Source organism: Electrophorus electricus, chromosome 15 (genome assembly GCF_041902795.1).
Source record: "Electrophorus electricus isolate QZ-2024a chromosome 15, ASM4190279v1, whole genome shotgun sequence".
Classification (NCBI taxonomy): domain Eukaryota; kingdom Metazoa; phylum Chordata; class Actinopteri; order Gymnotiformes; family Gymnotidae; genus Electrophorus; species Electrophorus electricus.
The window spans coordinates 11280001-11298778 of NC_137511.1; the positions used below are offsets into that span (position 1 = coordinate 11280001).

Sequence of the window (18778 nt, forward strand, 5' to 3'; positions counted from 1 at the left end):
CCATTTCGTTGGCCTATTGTTACAGCAGACACATACAGTGATCTCTCTGCCCTAACTATTGCATGGTTAATAGATAAGTTGGAGTGACTTGGTCGTGAGTAGGGTTTCACGAAATACATTCTTCCATGAAAAGCACTGTATTGCCATTATTTTTCCATACTGCAACTGTGATATGCTTTGTGAGGTATTAAACAAAACAGTGTTGATGGTTTATAGCTATGGTTAAAGGCCTGATATTTTTACAAATATATCTTGCACTTTTTGGATCATGTGAGTGCAAACCAGACAGACGCATTCATCTGCAGGATCTAAGACTGGCCAGAATACTCACAGCACACAAGAAAAAATTCTACATGTTACATATCTTATTTGCTTATTGCATCATTCTCCAAAATCAGTATTGCAGAGATCAATTTTGTGATATTGATAAATAAACGATATATTGTGCATCCCTGGTTTTGAATATTATGTAGTTTTATAGTATTTATAGTTGGCTTAGAGTATTATGCAGATTGCCTTATTGACCAGTTTTGCTTTAAAGTATTATTATAGTATGAGGTAGTTTGTGGCATTGCATGTGATTTTGGAGTATAAAGTAGCTTGCAGTATTGGCAGGTAGATTAGAGAATGTAGTTTACAGTATTGCCTGAATTTGCTGGCTCCTCTACATGATGCACTTTAACAGATGGTGATTATGTGCTCTAAGGAGACAGAATGGGCAACTTCTTTCTGCCTACTGAAGACAATGCAGTCCAATACAGTCCCAGGTAGGTGATGTTGGGTGGTCAGACATCTTTCTGGAAAAGAGTGCTAGCACTAAGGAAGCCTGGGTTCATTAACTTTATTAATGTAATGTTTAAATATAACAAGATATTGGGATGACATGATATATGTGGAATATATTGAAACATATTACTGAATCCTTAATGTGACATATTAAGTGATTAAGCAGATTTATTATGATCTTAATTATTTGTGTTTGTTCCATCACATGAATGCTGTAAATAATAAAAATTGCCATAGAAAGCGTACCTGGAACATCTGTGATTGGTCAGGATGCTCACAGCACATAATAAAAATCTGACTTGTAAGAGGACTCATCAGCACCGTTTGTATCCTTTTGTGCCTTCAGTATGGTAAGGTGCCAGCTGTGCGGATTCCCAGATGGCACATGTCTGTGCCCAGCTGCTAGGTGGGTGCTGGTTCAGTGGCGTGTGCAGCTGTCGCAAGCCTGCTTTAGCCCTCCTGGGAGAATGGTAATGAAGTGTACCGCTGATGTGTGTGGCACGCAGTGCAGCATATCAAGACGCTTATCTGAGGTCCTGAAGGAGGGTGTGATCTGCGTCCACACTGCTGCACGCAGATCACTGGGGGATGGCGGGGTGGCCATGTGTGTGCTTGCATGCATGCGAAGATCTGCTTGTGACACATTCTCATGGCTTTTGATTCTCTCTCACTCTCTCTCTTTCTCTCTGTGTTTGTGTGTGTCAGACTGTATAGGTGAGAAGCAGAGGGCTGGTAGAGTAGGAAGAGCAAAGTATGTGCAAGGTCATGGGTTCACTTCCCAGGGATCACAAAACTGCTATGTACCATATCTTGGATAAGATGAACTGGGCATGTGTGTTGCTGCTTTAAGTGGATACTATTGTGGTTCAGCAATAGGAGCTGTTGTCCATGACCTATTCCAGCTCTGTGCCTTCCTCAAGGCTCAAGACCTGCTCATATACACAGTAGAAAAAAAGTCCAAAAGTAGAAAAATGCCCTTCCTAACAACCCTTAACAGCTTGGAGTAAAAAGTAACATTTTGGTGTCATTGTTTCAAGGTAATTTGAAAATAAAATGACTTACAATGAGTCCAGTGTCTGTAAAAACAAGTTTAATACATGCAAAATGCTGGTTAACAAAAATAATAAATATGCTCTATGAAATAAAGGAACATTGATTTTGAAGCTATTGTCAATACAGATTTATTTATTTGTTCGTTTAGAGTAAAAATAATTGAGTGGCATTGCTTACTATTAGATTATGGTTTTTGCTGTACTGTAGCTTGTAGGTAGGAGTGACTCAGCATAAGATGATATGCGGTGTAGGGCATGTGGGTGGGGCTAGAACTAGCAGGGATAGATTGGATTGGAGGAGATGAACAGAAGGACACATTATGTGTTTTATGTTTTTGGCTATATAGATTGGTCTCAGGCGAGGAGATTGTGCTAATTAGTACCCTGTTGTGTACTATGAGGATGTCTCCTGTGATGAGGGCATTGATTAAGGGATGTGGTGTATAGGTGAGGGGTCTGCTGTATAGTACAGATGTATTTTTGTTGTATTTTAGCCCGTTCACAAATGGCAAATGGCAGAAAAACCTGTGAGTTCTGCCATGGCATCTTTATGCATGGTTTTGTAAAACAAAAGCTTGTCATGGCATCTGATGATGGGCCTCAAATGCACCTCTTACACTCAGTGACAGAAGGTGTGTTCAGGGAAGGCAAACATAGCTTGCTCAGATGATGCTGTGTAAATGATGCTGGAAACTGGAGCTTCCCTACATACACATAATTACCATACACACACACACACACACACACACACACACACACACTCATCACACACACTGTCTCATTGGCTGCCTTCAAGCTGTGGGTCTTGCCTGCTCGTGCAGCACATTTGTTTAAAGCTGTTGAAATGCAAACATGTGTGAGCTTGGAAGAAAATGAATGAGCATATGTGACTGTACACACACACAACTAAGCTCATGAAGGATTCAGTAATCACCCGAGGAATTTAGTCCCACTGTACAGTCATAAAGCAGCCACTGTGAAGCTGTGAAGATCTACTTATCCATGATAGAGCTTTCTTCCAGAAACATTTAGAATGATCGAATACTTCCATCCTGTAGTCTGCAAAACCAGAATCAGAGACTTTAGACCATATATCATAATGCGTTTAAATTATCTTTTTAAAATTATTTATTTATTTAATGTCTCTTGCATTTTTTTAAGTGCATTTTTTAAATAATTCTTTTCTTTTACTTTTTCATTTTAAAATTATATATATATATAAAATTATATAAAGTAGATTGTAGGGAGAAGCATTTGTAGTGGTTGTAGAGGGAGGTGTCTATTGTGTTGGTGTATATAGTGGGAGGTATATATTGTGGGGGGGGTTTATTGTGGTGGTTTTTGTAGTGGAAGGTATTTCTTGTGGTGTTTATACTAGGAGTTGTTTATAGTTGTGGTATTTGTAGAAAAAAGGAACACATACTATCATACTAATAAATATGTATGTTGCTCTGGATAAGAGCATCTGCAAAATATAGTGGGAAATATTTGTTGTGGTGATGTTTGCATTGGGAGGTGTTTGCAGTGGTGGTCTTTGCTGTAGTGTTATTTTGAAGGTGTCGGCTACTGTGGTGTGAGAAAGTGGCAGCGACCTGTGATGTGCTGACTGCTCCAGCTAACTTACACACATTCCCCCTCACTGCTGATAATTAACCCTTTGCTAAGTCCTGCCCCCACCGGTTACTGTTGCTACGCCTGACAAGCACTCACACATGCCATGTGGTGTTTTCAACAGTGGGAGATAATCCAAAGGAGATAATGGCACATTTCTGTAATAATAGTTCTGAAATATCAATAAAATGTAGACAGAAAGGACTACAATATGCATTTGAGAACTACATTCACAATATAAACTGTGAAAGTAAAAGTCTTGTGAATGAAGAGGACATTAAAGTCACTGCTCCCAATGCAAGCATCAGGCATCTCTCATCTTGATAATTTGATGATTTGCAGTCTATAATTCTTGACAGTTCTTCTGCAGCATGCTAAATCAATATACTATATTATGTTAAGCTAACATTTAGTTATGACTATGTAGCTTTCATTATCTAGCTAATATCTGTTTTATCCCATTGCTAGAAAAACTAAATTATCCTGCTTTCCCTTTATTTAAAGTGCGCCAGGGTACTGCTCCTGAGGTCTTCCACATGCTTTAATCCATAACCAATCTCTGTCTTCTTGCATTTTTTTTTTTTTTGCTTTGGGAAGGATAAAATTTAACCCCCCTCTAAACTTTGTGGATCTCTGATGTTAAACCTGCATGTTTCATATATGCACGCTTTTGGGATTTGCCCTTTTTCTGAAAGCATGACCAGCCTCCCACACCTAGTTACGCCTGATAATGTAGGATTGGACAGTGGCTATTCTACGGAGGGGCTTAGTAAAGGGTCAGTTCAGCTCAGCTCAGAGGTCGAGCAAGGGTTGGCGCCCAGTAGAGCCTATAGCCAGGGCCTCCTCACACTCAGTGGAAGAGGACAGAGTGGATCCAGGCAGTAACTCATAACTACCATAAGCCAAAAACAACAGCAGGAAAAGAACACCAGGAGATTTTTATTTTTTACTTTATACAGGATCCAATACATATAAATAAATTAAGTCAAAATAATGCAGACTGGTCTTTTGAAATGACACGTTAAGGGTTTACCAGTGTGGTTTAAAATACTGCAAGGCATTATGCAATCACTGTATGTAGCAGTACAATCTCAGTTTGATATTTTTTGTTCTTACTATGCAGCTACACCGCACCGACTAAGCCACCATCATCTGAAGAAGGTCAGCTTTTTGGAAAAAAAGCCAGTCATTTCTTCCAGGGAGCCAAATAAGCAGAGACAACCTTCTCCCTTCAGATATACTACCAGACTGACTTTCCATAATTCCCTGCTAAAACTGTACTGGATTCAAATGTCATTTCTCATGAACTCATGCTGGGTGGAATTTGTTGAGAATGAGTCAGTGCAGGGTCTTTTGTGGACGAGTGTCACCGGTCAGTTATGGATCCATCTGGTAATTGTTGTCATCATCATAATGTAACTATGATTGTCCTGTATGGGGATCTCAGTGCTTCTGTTGTACTGACTCTTGGCTCTGAGCTGTGTTTCTGTTGCTTCTCACTATCTCTCTGTATCTCTCTGTCTCTTTTTTTATATAATAGAGTAGCACAGGCATGCCTGGCTTTGCCAGCTGAACCATGCTGACGTGGTTTTGCTTCAGCAGTGATGGCTGTGTGGCTGTGCAGCTGCCCGCGCTGCTGGGGAACTGCAGGGCCCTTGTTCACCAGGTCTTTTACTCTTTCACATCCTGATATTTTCAAATGTCATCCTGTCTGAGGCTTGTTGGAGAAACCGTTATTCCCCACAGGCTTTTTTTTTTTTTTTTTTAATATCCTCTATCTCTCTCTTTCTCCCTCCCTCCTTCCCTCTCAGATTCAGTGATGAATTGTGTGGAGGTATTCCCTCAGTCATCTTTGCAGAGAGAAAGAGAGTGTATGAGAGAAGTACTCTGCCATCTTTCCCTTCTCTCTGCCCCTCCACATCTTTTTCAGTGACATGGCTGCTTCTCCAGCCCCCCATTACTCGTTAAATGTGAAGTTGGGATGAAAAGAGGTCTTAAAAAGAGAGGAGAGGGAGTTATCTCAGTTAGGGCATCTCCTACCAAACTCCTAATTATGGCATGGAGCTTTCACCATTACTTCAGACTTTAGTTAGTACATTTCACTGAATGAGGAGTTGAGGAAAGTGAGACACAGACAGCACAGGAAGGACACAGATAGATAAAAACACACATATGGGCAGACAGACATACAGATATGCAGGCAGACTGATGGACAGATGCATGCTCGCCCTGTGCTCAAAGAGAAGGTGGTTGGACCAATAGGAAGAACTTCTGACTGGCTGCACACTCATACTGGCTGTCTCTCTCTACCACTTATCCTCTCCTTGTGTGCGTGTGCGCACGTGTGTGTGTGTGTGTGTGTGTGTGTGTGTGTGCGCGTGCATGCGTGTGTGCGTGCGTGCGTGCAACAAGGAGTACAACAGACTACAGAATGTAGGACTGCACAAAGACTCATTTACACGCATGTATAATGATTCCAGCACTTAGTCAGTAGTTCACCTCCTAGAGTTTTCTGGTTACACTGGAGTTTGAAGATGGTCTCATAGCAAGACTATTATTCAGGAAATGCATTTGATACTTCCTTCATCGTGGTGTCATTTCTCTCTGTCCACCTGTCTCTTCCCCCACCCCCACCCCCCTCTCTCTGCATGCATGTGGGGAGGAGCTGGGATGAGCATGTGAGTGTATGACGGAGGTGGATTATTTTCTTCCCCCTTTTGCTCCTCAGAGTTTAGCCTTACACACAAGTGTAAAACTGCCACACAGCTGATCCCTCTTTCCCGGGTGCTTTGAGAATCCAGGATCTGCTCCACAGGGCTGTAAACGCTTGCCGGCTGAGTCTGTGTAGACCCTGCATACAGCGAGGACAGTGCTGAGTCGCAGGGTGCTGGTGCAGGGGAGCCTGGCACCAGGGGACCGTGCCGTGGGTACAGGCCATGCACTGATTACTACTACTTCAGCACATGTACTGATATTATAAATGATGACAAAGTGCCGTTAATGATCTAAATCTTAAAGGTGATCCACACTATTAAAACAAATAAATGATTTTCTTGACATTACCAAAAACAGATCAAATTAAATATGCAGAAAGTCTACAGTCTAATCTGCAGTCCAATGTACAGTCCCAGATTCCAGCCATTTCCGTGCACCATCCCGTCCCAGTTTCCACTGCATTCCATGAAATAAGCCACTTGAACTTGATCAGCACAAACTTTAGAGACCTAAGAAATTCACAAGTGCCATTACAACAAAGTTAAAAACACACCACTCAAATGCGAATCCACTGCAGGTTCCGTAGGTGTTGGGTGTCTGTGTCTGTTTTTTAAATCAGCCCCTTAACATCCTTCAGTATTGGTTTTCTAAATTTTCGTAGCACTTGGAGTCAGGCTAAAAGAGATGCTTTATTTAATTATTTGCAGATTAAGAAAACAGATGTTACTTTAATGCATGAGGTGCACCCAGATGTCCATAACCAATGCTGCTGGCTGAGTGATTGGAAGGGTGCTGTGCTGATCAGACAATGGACACATCTAAGTGCATTACTGCTCTCTCTTGTTTAAACACACAGCTCACTATCACTAAAATCATCTGAAACAATACCAGTCCAGATTATGTTGGGGCTTGGTATCTATGTTCTCAGTGTTCTATATGCACACATCAGATGTATGATGCATATATGTATACTGTATATGAGCATGTGTGTGTGATTGTGTTATTCCACTGCATAACAGGTGTGTTTGTGATGTACACCTTTTCAGTTTAGACCTCAAGTAGTTTAAAATTAAAAAAGGTGTTTAAAAGTCTGTGTCCCCCAACTCTGTCTTTCTTCTCCACTGCTGTGTTGAGGTATGAAGGGGGTCACCCAAGTAGAAAAGGGGGAGAGAGAGAGAGACTCTGAGCTGACAGTCATGAGAGAAATCTTAAATGTGACTAGAGTTTTCCTCAGAAACCTCAGAATTTTCCTTTTCTAGTATATTTCTTTCTTTAAGCTAATAGCCAGAGGAATTGGATGTGTTTTTTCATGTTTAGAAATAAGTGGGAGACAGAGAGCTTTTATATCGACTATGGAATCTTCCTGTAGGTTGCCTGGCAGGTATGTGGAGCAAAGTGCTAATCACACATGGATTCAGTTCCCAGGGGATTCTGTCCAACTGATAAAATATGTAAATTGCTTTATTGCTTTTTAACATCTGCCAAAAGCTGTAAATTCTTCCAATGAGTATAGGTACAGGGTAGGTGTTTGTAATACAGCATGGTGTGGATGTAAGGTATGTGTTTGTCATAGTGTGGTGTAGGGGTAAGATGGGTAAAAAAAATTGCGGTGTGGGTGTAAGGTAGGTGTTTGTAATAAAGTGTGTTGTAGGAGTAATAAAGTGCAGAGTGGGTGTAAGGTTGGTGTTTGTAATAAGGTGAGTGTGTCTATGTGAAGAAGTTTCTCATGCTGCTGAGATCAACTCAATGCAAGCTGGGTGTTCTTTGCAGGTTGTGTGTGTGTGTGCATGTGTGTGTGTGTGTGTGTGTGTGTGTGTGTGTGTGTGTGTGTGTGTGTGTGTGTTCGTTCCCTGGTTTTCCTGTGTGGTTGTACTGCTGTGTTCTGTTATCAGTTTGTGTCAAAGAAGCCAGCAGCAGGAACAGGCTTGTTCTCCTTTTCCTGAAATCTGCACACGCGCGCGCACACACACATACATACACACACACACACACACACACACACACACACACACACAAAAATGGCAACACATGTACACACACTCTCATGCACTCACACACTTGCAAGCAGGCATATATGCATATACACACAAACACACACATACAAAAATATACACTCATGCACACCCATGAGCACTTTCATACAGGATGTGAACATTAACCATTTAAATGCAGAACTGATTATGGTGATGATGAATGGTTAAGTGAATTTCTCCCCAAAGCACAATAAATTATTTAATTGTGCTTGGGAGTGAAATTTTACCTTATCTTAAACATGTTCAATTGTTATATTTGCACAGTTTACATTTTAGAATACATTTTGTATACATAACACAGAGTTCTTGGCTGCTAAGACTTATAGGGGGTCTGCGGGTGTGTGTGTGGGTGTGGGTGTGCGCACGCGCGTTCCGTGATTCTTACTGATTTTGTTTTGGAGAAGATAAATGTTCTAGATCTTTTAGTGCAATAGCCTGTAGCTACATCAGCATTCAAATTAACCTTGTACAATATATTGTTTGTTAATCGTTATCATAATTTGCAAAAGAGCCCTCCAACTAAATGCAAATGAACCCACTGACATTTTATTATTTAGGTGATGCTTTTCACCAAAGTATGAAGATGGGTCGTAATATAACAAAATGTGTTGCCCTCTTTAGCCATAGAGAGCTGCAGATGTTTGCTATAGAATGCCTAACTTGAACACTCTGAAAGCCAAACCTAGAACGAGAGAAAAAAAAGCATTATTTTCTTGGAATCCATAAATAGCTTCTTCGAAAATGTTCTAAAGTACCACCGTTTGCAGGGAGTCAATAACCAGTAACTTTGCTTAGAAACTTACTTCAGCAGAAAAGATTATTTTTTCCTGCATTGGGGGAGTGAGGTGGTGTGGCCTGTTTGTTTGGGGTTTTGTTTGGTTTTTTAAATCTCTTTTATAGGGGTGTGGCATGTTTTTTGTACTATTTTGTGTGGGAGTGGCTTGTTTATGCACTGGCCTGTTTACATCTTAGCTCTTAGACTATTGATCTATAGTCACCCTATAACGTGCTGCTGGATATAGCTGGGTGTCACAAACACTTATGCTGTTCATACTGGGCTTCTTGTAGGATGTGTGCCCCTGAGCAACCTCAGTCTCAGACCTGCGTGCGTGTGTGTGCGTGTGTGTGTTCACACTTCAGTCAAGCACGCCATTAGTCATTAAAGTGTGTGGCCAGGAAGCTTCCCTATCCTGCTGCAGTCGTGACTTACTGGCACGACATTGTGTTGCAATGACATGCACGCTTGTTATGGAGGAAAACTATGTAATAAAAACATCATCTGAGCGAAAGAGAAAGACAGACAGAGAGACTGCGAGACAAAGTAAGAAAAGATATGCGGAAGAGAAGGAAAGAGAGGAAAGGGAGAGAGAGGAAAAGAGACGGAGAGAGAGAACATGTTTTAGGAGAGACCATTTCATTGAGGCTGAAAGGCTGAACCATAAGTGGTTTAAGTGGTGGTCAGCGAGCTGGGCTGTGTTCTCTGACATGATGGCCAGATCCTAAACGCTGCACAGACAGCAGTCTACACTGCACTAAAAATAGCCCTCACCCCCTGCCACAGGAGGGAAGAGGGTGGAGAGAGAGAGAGAGAGAGAGAGAGAGAGAGAGAGAGAGAGAGAGAGAGAGAGAGAGAGAGAGAGAGAGAGAGAGAGAGAGAGAGAGAGAGAGAGAGAGAGAGAGAGAGAGAGAGAGAGAGAGAGAGAGAGCTATGAGTTATTTTCACATACAAAGCATAATCTAAAATTTGTTATATGACCCAATGACCCAACAAGAAAAATGTAAACAAAGTTCTTGGAGCAGGGCACATATCAACCCCTGCTGCAAAATATGAAGCAACATGTCATCGCCTGAGAGAAAGTTGATGACAATCTCCTTTCGTCTCATTCCCACTTCTCACAACAAAATCACCCCTACACACTCACACACACAGTCCTTTTTGCTAAATATGTTTACATTTTAACTTGTTAAAATTTCTTGTTAATATCTTAATGGCTTCTTAGATGCCAATACTTCCATTGTTATGTATTATTGTTATGTATTATTATTATGTATTATTATTGTAGTACAATTTTTCAGTGCTTTGGTAGTATCGTACTTCATACAGTCATGCCAAAAAAGCCACCTTGACTTGAGGGAGAAAGAGAAAGAGATGAGGAGAGAGAAAGGGATAGAGAGATTTGGGGAATCTCATGTCATAATACTATTAATGTATGTGACAAATTAATTGTGTTTCTAAAAAAAGACTTCCAATAGATGACTTGGTTTTAGAATATGTAATTGTCATTGCTTTAGTTTCATGTAAATAGCACTTTCATATTCAACCCATCTATAAGCTTGACGAGCTAATAAAAGCTTCCTGCCTATAGTGCTCTAAAAGCTCCATGTAATCAAAGTTTACTACTCCTCCTCCTACTACTAAAAATCATAATAATCATGATCATTACCACCACCAAAACAACAATCACTATCATCACCATCTCCAGACTTAAGTAGTCCATAAATATTTGGAAAATGCATCTTTTTTGTTTCAGCCTCCACCACCATGAATTTGAAGTTTTAAGAAAGACTATAGGGTTAAATGCCAGCACTAATTTGACTTTTACATATTTACTGGACCTTCAGGCCACATGATGGAATGGCCAGCAAGTCATGAACATTTCCACTGTTTAGTCCTGAGAAATAAGTTAGCTGTTTTAGCAGCATGTGTAGTCAGCAATGCTGCAAGGTTAAGTGCTGTCCAGTTTTGAGGCATTTGGCTGGAACTGAGCAGATGATGTGTCACCCAGGAATTCATTCTGTGACTGTCAGCATTCGTGGTATTCAGCTGGTCCATTGGACCTACTTTCTGGATGCCAAGCAGACCCAGGTCACTCTGGTTCACCAGTGAGTTGGGTTGCTTTGGAACATCACCAGTTTCAGGATTTTTTTCCCTCTCTGCTTCCTTCCCTTCACTCTATCCCTCTGGTTCAGCCTGGTACACTTTGCTGCTCTGGTGGTACAATTTGTTCTTGCAAGTTTTAACCAGGCCATTTTGTTCTTGGGGTAAAGTCATATCTTGTGGTGGAGCCGTACTGCTGCATGATTTTCGCCATGGCTGTGCAGGTTTCTCTGTCCTGTTCCTACAGAAAAACTCAAATTATGTCAAGTCAGTTTTATTTTTTTTAAATGTTGTGACAGTAGACACTGTCCTAATGCAGTGTTGCAGAAATTGAGAGCCAGACAGAAAAACTCCAATGTGGCATGAGAGAGAAACTAAGAAGAGCTTTGAAGAATTAGGTTTATTGGAGCAGAACTGGTGAAACATGCAGAGCAGCTGCAGGACTGAGAAACATGGCTTCAGCAGACTAGTATGCCTGAGGGAGGGCTGAGAGGCCATGGACTACTGGGTTAATTTATAACAGCTTCTCATAGAGATCTTTCTCTCTCTCTCTCTCTCACACACACACACACTCACACACACACACACACACACACACACACACACACACACACACACATTGAGCTGAACAAAGGACCTTTTATTGCATCAGTCAGACACTGAAATTTTGCTGCTGGTGTAATCTTGCTGTAAAACACAGCTCTTATCGCTCTTTAGTGACGTTTGTGTAATGTGAGGATTAGCTACTAGATGGAATAAATATTTGACAGGTACTGCAAGGGTACAATGGTGTCAGACATGTCTGCATAGTTTAGCATTTTCCTTGTTTTAACACTCACATTCAACTTGTCAGCTAATTAGCGAGCAGCTTGTTTGATGAGCTAGGAGTGTTAAAGCAGAGTCAACAATCACATCTGCCATCCTGACACTACTTCACTCACATGTGCATATTACAGCTAAATTTCATCATTTAATATTTCATTGAATATATAAGCACATTTAAATGGCACGAAAACTTAAATAACGAGAGAGAGAATGGGTGAGAGGGAGGGAGAGAGAGAGATGGGGAAGAGAGGTGGAGAGACTGAGTGAGAGTGAATGCACGTGTGGTGTCTGGTGTTCTTCCCTGTTCAGACATTCTGAAGAGAGGACCGCCTGGTATTTTTAACACCGTAAACAATTTATGAGACGTCCAGATACTGACAAGTGTAGCACGTTTCCTTGAACAGCCTCTAAAGGAATTTCAGGAATTGTTACATAGTTCAAACTTTACATCCAGTATGTGTGTGTGCGTTAGTATGTGTGTCTTTAAGTATGTGGTCAATAAATTGCTTCAGGGTGTTTTATTATTTATTAGTCTATTATCTAGCCTGTGTTTTCTGAAATATTTTACCCACAGTGAAATAGCAGCAGATATCACAAATCCACTGATAACAGAAGGATCCTAAAACTACTCAGAACCTGTGATCTTGTAATATGATGTTTTCTGGAGTCTGTCTTAGATTAAATGTTCATAGACAGCTAGAGAAAAAGCTTGATGTGAATCGTACACAGATACCTCCTTTACCAGCTGGTCCAAAGAGACAAACCCCAGCCCAAACACCAACCCCCTCCCCATGTCGGCACATTATCATGCAGAATGCAAATACTAATACATAGAACCATTCAGACCGAAATGGTCCAATCACTTGCTTCAAATTTACATCCTCAATTACTGCTGCCCCTTAGTTCAAAGGGTGATCCATCTTCCAATGACATTTTATTAAAATTCAGCTCCCAGACACAAATTGAATTTGTTTGCATCACAAGGATGGATAATCGCACACTGCTACCAATGTCTGTGACTTAATTAGTTGGGTTTTGTTTTTTGTTTTTTTTAATATATAGCAGTTTTCTCATTTAAAAAAGTGTGTGCTATGAGTATTCTCAATGATTCAGTGGAAGAAAGAGTTCACAGTAGTAGTGTGTTTTTCTTATGTTATAATTCCTGTGGTATGTGTTTACATAAGCGTTTATTTCTCAGTTGCAGTGGAGACTCAATGTGCTCCCTAGTTTTGTAGGTTTTCCACTTGAATACACCTGGCTTGCCTCCTGAAATGCTTGGGATTCACCTGATGAGCATAGCACAGGACAACATTGCTAAAGAATGTTCCATCCCCAGCGGGAGAATGGGGAACTGCTGCCAGATTTTGTGTGTAGTTTTATTGGACCCTGAACATTGGATGTGGATAATCAAAGCTTGGTTTGGAATAACCACTGTTTTGTGTTTTCCAGGTGAGATGTAAGATCGGATGACTGCGCATATTTATGACGGACTGTCCCTAACCTCTGTAGTCCCCAGGTAAGAAAAGACCCCTCTCTAACCATTATGTCAGAATTACTGAATGTGTGTGTGTGTGTGTGGTGGGGGATGCTAATGAAGACCACTGGACTACACAATCACTCCCCCTCCCTCTTTCTGTCTGCCTTCTCAATTTCTCACTGCCTTTTTCTTTTTCTTTCTCCCTCTTTTCACTCTCTCTCTCTCTCTCTCTCTCTCTCTCTCTCTCTGTTAATAACTGGTGAACCTTGCGACACTAATCACTACACTGCAGCTGTGTGCGTGCGTGCGTGTGAGAACTATACAACAGGGTGAGGGGAAAAGACATGTGTTGCAGTGACTGCGGTATAGTAAGAGGTAGGAGAGTGATTCCAACACAGAGTTGTAATGACACCTGGGGTGCATTGTAGAGTACAGAGGAATCACATGCATGTCACTCAGCACACATGAACACACATGCAGGCATACACACACTAGTGTGAAATTTCCTATCAGCTACCCATGTTTGGTCCCACTGTGACACTGAACATTGAGGCTTGTCCTGGCCTCACTCAGCTCCCTTGGTTTCTCTTTGTTTGCTTATGTTTGCTGTGTGAATGGGATCATCACATTCAGGGTGACTGAAGGACATGAGGCCACTTTAGTTTTTAACAAGTGTACGAATATAGACACCTATGGACACCACACACACACACACACACACACACACGCGCGCGCACACACACACACACACACACACACACGCGTACACACACACGCGTACACACACACACGTACACGTACACACACGTACACACGTACACGTACACACGTACACGTACACACGTACACACACACACGTACACACACACACACGTACACACACACACACACACACGTATACACACACACACAAACACGTACACACAAACACGTACACACAAACACGTACACACACACACGTACACACACACACGTACACACACACACGTACACACACACACACACAGAAATACAGACAGCAACTCAACTTCCCAGAATTCTCAAGAGACCTTGCACCATGTGAGTAGCTCATCATCCCCCAGAATATTAATTATAATCACCTGTTGCTTATTTGTTAAGCCCATATAAACTCACCAGGTTTATCTTTGTGAAGTATTGCCACAGTTTTCTCTTGTGCATGCACAGTGTTCTTTGTATTTTTGGTTTCTCTGGTTATGATGTTCTGCTTTGTATTTTTGGATTCTGTTCTGGCTTGCCCTTTGGTTTTGTTCGCCTGTGTTTTCTGACTGTCGTACTTGTTTTTGATATATTTTTATGTTTACTGACTACAGTGCCAGTACCCCTGTGGCATACTGTGTGTTGTTATCTGGGTATGACCTGGCAGTGTATTCTGCCTTATACAGCTACAGAGAGAGTTGGTAAGGGAGGTAGAAAAGAGAGACAGAGGGAGACAGGTAGAATAGAAAGATGAAGGATGAAGGGAATATCACAGATGTTGGAACTGCTTCAGTTACAGTCCTTATGAAACCGCTCAATCTGGCTCCTTTATCTGTGTGTGTGTGTGTGTATCTGTATCTGAGCCTGTGCACGTCTCTTCTGTCTTTCACCACCTGCTCCATTCATGGTCACATATATGAAAATTAGCATTACACAGTCTACTGGTGTAGTGTTTAGCCCCCATGCCCACCACACTGGGGTTTTGGAGTTCCGGTGCTGGACTGCTGGATGCTGAGTGGTGGGGTACTGGGTATTGAGGTGTTAGATGTTAAGTGTTAGGTACTGGTACTGGGTAATGGGGTTCAAGGTGTTAGGTTGTTAGGTTGCTGCTGGGTATAGGGGTGATTGGGCGCTGGGGTGTTTGGGTAATTGGTTGCTGGAGTGCTGGGGTGTTTGGGTGATTGGATGCTGTGTGTTGGGGTGATTAAATACAGGGTGATTGGGTGCTTGGGAACTCTCTTGGTTGTAATATGGCTGTAAGTTGTAATGATGGTGTACAAACAAACCCTAACCCTAGCCTCAATAACTTATAAAGGATTTTTTTTATTTTATTTATTAGAAAAAACATCAGCTGTAGATTCTATATATGTAAACAAACACATGTAAATTGCATGCTTCGGTGTGCTTGTGTGTCAGTGCTTGTGTCCGCATAAATATGTGTGTGTGTGTGTGTGTGTGTGTGTGTGTGTGTGTGTGTGTGTGTGTACTTATCATCTGATAAAATGTGACATGCTTGAAGACCAGTTGTGAGTGTGTGGACAGAGAGGCTGGAATGGCAGCATTTGATTTCCACTGAAAACCATCTGCTTAAATGAGCGATATATATGTATGTGCATACACACACACATTTACATTTACAGCATTTAGCAGATGGTTTTATCCAGAGCGACTGTTTTTTGGGTTAAGTATCTGTTGCTGGGTGAGACTGGCATCCTATGTATTATATTATAGAACGGGTCCCGTTTTGTAGTCATTGCAAACATGAACTGGGCATCAATTTTCATACACCAAGACAAACCAGTCTAAAAACATTTAATAGAGTACCCTAAGATGTAACAGTTGAAAAAAAATGCCCAACAGGCGAAACCATAAAATATTTAATGAGCTTTTGTGAAATAGTGCTGTGTTTGTGTGTGCGTGTGCATGTGTGTGTTCAGTGGTAGCCACCTTCATAACATCTGAGATCAACCATGTTTCAAAAATGCATTGATCAAGACTTTCATGGTGCTGTCAAGATGAGAAGGCTTGAGTAATAATGAGGCTTGAGTCAGGAGCAGGAAAAGTGCCAGAATGGTGTGTAGTGCTGTAGGGTGAAGGCTTTGGTCGTGAAGAATGCTGTAATTACAGCAAGCAAGACAGCAGGCTGCCAAAGGCAAGAGATCTATTGGAAGAAACAGCAGTAAAAAAACCCCAAAACAAAACAATTATTTAAACTGTATTTAAAGTCTATGCATATCTGAGGCAAATTATATTTTGTGTGTCTAGGGGGAGCAAACTCACACACATGTAAAGATGCAGATTTGAATGTCGCTGACATGAGTCTGTGTCTAGCTCCTGGAGCTGACCTGGTAGAGCAGGTAGGAGAAGGTGCTGGCAACACTGAGCTTCGCCTCCAGGGACCTGCTGTACCGATAAGGGCATTTTAGGACACTCTTCTAGTCACTCTGCTGAATGCTGAAAATGTCAAAGGAAAATTTCATTATATCGTTATAAAAATGCAGCAAATAAATTATGTTGAGTTAATGTTTAACATGGGATGACTGTTTCTGTCGACACTAAAGATGTTTTATTGAATTATTTGTTCTTTAAACACTGTTACAGCAGAAACATTTTGCATACAGATAGAATTTCATTCTGTTCTCTTTCTTTCTCTCTTCCTTTCCCTTTGTGTGCTGTGCTTGGTGTGTCCTGATCCACCTCTCTCTTTTTGGCCTTTCTCTCTGCCCCGCTTGTTCGCTCTCTCTTCCTTTAACAGGAAAAAGCTAATTTCCTGAAGTCGATGTAGATCAGGGTTGCAATGGAGAATTTCAGTTCTGTGTGTTTGTATGCATCCATGTGTGAGTGTGTGTCTGTGTCTGTGTGCATGTATGTAGGTGTGTATGCATATGTCCACGACTGTTGGGGAGTTGGAGGGGCATTCCACACTATATAAACCAGACCATGTCTAGTTAAGATGAGCTGTCACAGAAGGCCTTTTTATACAGGGTAGTGGGCTGTAATAAGTGACACACTGTGTGTCTACGGGGAAGATGTCACCTGCAGGGAAAGATGTGTATGCGTTTGGGAGGAGGGGCATTCACTGCTGTATGCATTGGCCCATATTAGAGTTACGACAGAGGCCATTATCTTTCATTTATTTTTGCAGAGGTTGTGTGTTTGTGTGCATGTTTGTCTGGTACGTATAGATAGAGAGAAGGGATTGAGAAGGATGGAATGCAGGGAAAGAGAGTTTGGTTGAAGGGGTCTGCACCAAGTGGCTGGTTGCTGTGGTGATGTGAAGCTTGGGGAGTCAGTGTTAGTGCAAAAGTTTAATGACTTTCATTCAGGAAGTCAGGAACTGCACACTCTGGTGTGCACGTGCGTGCGTGCGTGCGCATGCACGTGTGTGCGTGTGCCTGCATTGTTACCTGTCCTACTCTACATCAGTCTACAGAGAGAGGGATAGATTGCTATTTATTGTCTGAGTGAGTCGCTAAGTAAGATGGTCAGTGAAACATCTTTTTTTTGTGTAGAGTTTGGAGTGTTGTAAGCCAGGTATCCCTGCTCCCCCTGCTCCTCTCGGTGAGATAATACAGTGGATCATTGTGCTGCGTTTGGAGACTGCAGGGTTAGTTCAGGTAGCTGAATGCCTTCTGTTTGCTGTGGTTACCACTGTTTGTGCTTGACGCAGTGGTTTGACTCTGTGTAACATTTTCTGTTTATTTTTCTGGCTTTGATTTTGAGATTGTCAGCTTTCAAGAGTTGGGGGGGGGGGGGGGGCAGAAAGGACAATTGCTCCCTTTGAAATATGGCCCATAGTCTGAACTGATGTTTTGATGATGAGATGAAATCATTATCATCCGTAGCATCATGGTTGTTGCTGTTGTAGAAAAGACAAAAACTCTCTAGAGCTGAAGTATCACAGGCCACAGGCAAAGATCACAAGATGTTCTCAACTCTTTGGTAAAGACTTTATCACAGGCAATGCTGTCTTATTCATCACTTACTCTAAGATCACCTTGACTTGATATTCCACATTGTTGTTATGGAGAACCATTGTTTCACTGGCTGTTTGGACAGTCAATCTTTAATCCAACTTTTTAATCCCACCCTCATTTGTAAATGGCCATATTTCCATTCAGATTTTTTTTTTTTTTTAAACAAAAGTTGCTTTAGCACTTAAAAATGTTTGTCGACAGGCAATGGAAAGAGATATTGTTGGTAAAATTGTCTTTAAAATGTTACAAACGCTACAGTAATTTTCATAAAATGTCACTTGAATGGAAGCATCAGCAATACGACTGACATCATATCAAAATATGACTGGCCAGTCATACCATGAGTCCAAGTCATTGTCCTACAGAGTGCCATAAAAGCTTGGGGAGTTTAATATATGTGTTTTGTGCTTATAGTGGGGGTGTGAATGTGTGTGGGTGTGTTGTTTGTGGATGTCTGTATGGTTGGCATATGAGAACCTAATTTGCATAACAGAATTAACTGGCTGCTCAGTCCCAACATGTAGGGTGCTATTCTTACTATTCTTATTCTTCCGTCATGAGAGGGAGAGAGACCAGGAGAGCGAGAAAGTTAGATAGATAGATAGATAGATAGATAGATAGATAGATAGATAGATAGATAGATAGATAGATAGATAGATAGAGAGAGAGGAAGAGAGAGGGAGCGAAAGAAGGAAACGGAGAGGAAA

The 18778-nt window shown here is 41.4% G+C and overlaps 1 protein-coding gene across 8 annotated transcripts in view; it reads left to right on the plus strand.

The window, feature by feature from the left end:
• Window positions 1-18778, plus strand: part of LOC113581561 (zinc finger MIZ domain-containing protein 1-like) — a 68394-nt gene that overhangs the window by 15099 nt on the left and 34517 nt on the right. For 5 of the 8 annotated variants that reach the window (XM_081697292.1, XM_035533800.2, XM_035533801.2 and 2 more), the window contains exon 2: window positions 13350-13416. The gene's annotated coding sequence lies outside the window, so the exon portion shown is untranslated. Of the gene's footprint in view, window positions 1-685; window positions 768-1132; window positions 1193-4989; window positions 5116-13349; window positions 13417-13651; window positions 13753-18778 lie in introns of those variants that run through there. The other 3 variants (XM_081697294.1, XM_081697293.1, XM_081697295.1) reach the window with 3 other exon arrangements.